A 1,833-nucleotide genomic window follows, 5' to 3' on the forward strand; every position below is an offset into this window, starting at 1 on the left:
TTTTTTTTCTAAATTAGTAAATGTCACAGGTGCTCTGAAAGATAGGCGGGAAGAAGGAATTACCTGCATTCTTATAAAAAAATAAAATACAGGTCTGGTGCCCCTGCCGCCTCCTGCAACGCCGCCACCGCCGCTCCGCCATGACCACCGCCGCCTCCTGCCCTGCAGCCGCCACCACCGCCTGTGTTGCCGACGCCTCGGGACCGGCTATATGATTAGGCGACAATCTTCAATGAGTAAACATATTGCTCAATGCTGTGGTGTTCTTGGTCACACATTTATGGAGTTTCTGAAGGGCAGTGGAGATTACTGCCAGGCACAGCACGACCTCTATGCAGACAAGTGAACTGTAGAAACTGATTAATACTCCATCAAGAAGCCCACATAAGAGTGGTTATCCTGGACACAGAAGTGTTGAATTGAAATCCACAGAGCATTTTACAAGAGTTCTGACCCGGATGGGGTAAACCTCAGTGCACTTCTTTTCTGGTGGCCTCAGTATTACTGGATTAAAGTATTGCTGCTGCTTGTTAGGAGGTTCATTTCATTTATCATTACTTACAACTTTATACTCAAGCACTGAGAAGTTCAGTGGAGTATATTGAAGTAGACTTCAGTTTCTTTGCATCATTTCTGTATTCCAATTTTTAAAAAATTATTTCATAAACCTATTGAGTGTTTTTTAACTAAATTAACATGGCTCCAATGAACCGCCCAGCTCCTGTGGAAGTCACATACAAGAACATAAGATTTCTTATTACACACAATCCAACCAATGTGACCTTAAACAAATTTATAGAGGAACTTAAGAAGTATGGAGTTACCACAATAGTAAGGGTATGTGAAGCAACTTATGACATCACTCTTGTGGAGAAAGAAGGTATCCATGTTCTTGATTGGCCTTTTCATGATGGTGCACCAACATCCAACCAGATTGTTGATGACTGGTTAAGCCTTGTAAAAATTAAGTTTCGTGAAGAACCTGGTTGTTGTATTGTTGTTCCCTGTGTGGCAGGCCTTGGGAGAGCTCCAGTACTTGTTGCCCTAGCATTAATTGAAGGTGGAATGAAATATGAAGATGCAGTACAATTCATAAGACAAAAGCAGCATGGAGCTTTTAACAGCAAGCAATTTTTGTATTTGGAGAAGTATCGTCCTAAAATGTGGCTGCGTTTCAAAGATTCCAATGGTCATGGAAACAACTGTTGCATTCAATAAAATTGGGGTGCCTAGTGCTATTGGAAGTGGAACTTGAGGTAGGGCCTAATTTGTTATACATATTAGCTAACATGTTGGCTTAGTGAGTAAGTCTAATGTAGCTTCCATAGGAGTATTGAAAGGTAGTTTTACCAGGACACAAGCTAGACAGATTTGGCAACCTTTGTCTTTGGGTTACAGTCAACCTATTCGGATACTTGGCAAAAGAGATTCTTGCTGTCAGCATATAAAATGTGCTTGTCATTTGTATCAATTGACCTTTCCCAAAATCATGCAGTATTGAGTTATGACTTGTTTCTATTCCCATGCCAGAATCTTATCAATACATAAGAAATTTAGGAAGATTAGGTGCCAAAATACCCAGCACAATACTTGTATATTTTTAGTACCATACAGAACTAAAATCCCAGGAACTATGAACACTCTAGACCTTATGTGGTTTATTCCTTCAATCATTTCAAACATTGAAAATAGGGCTTACATGGTTATTTGCTCACTTTATGTTTACATCTCCCGCATTCATACCAGTATACATCAGGTTTGCTTAACCATTGATTTTTTTTTTAACCAAGTCTTACAGTGATTATTTAATGTGTTTCTATAAATCTCACTTTG

General features: G+C 39.4%; 1 pseudogene; it reads left to right on the forward strand.

The window, feature by feature from the left end:
- The first annotated feature begins 659 nt into the window (after positions 1-659).
- On the forward strand, positions 660-1,281 carry LOC103216484 (protein tyrosine phosphatase type IVA 1 pseudogene; annotated as a pseudogene).
- Positions 1,282-1,833: the final 552 nt, after the last annotated feature.

Source organism: Chlorocebus sabaeus, chromosome 9 (assembly GCF_047675955.1).
Source record: "Chlorocebus sabaeus isolate Y175 chromosome 9, mChlSab1.0.hap1, whole genome shotgun sequence".
Classification (NCBI taxonomy): Eukaryota; Metazoa; Chordata; class Mammalia; order Primates; family Cercopithecidae; genus Chlorocebus; species Chlorocebus sabaeus.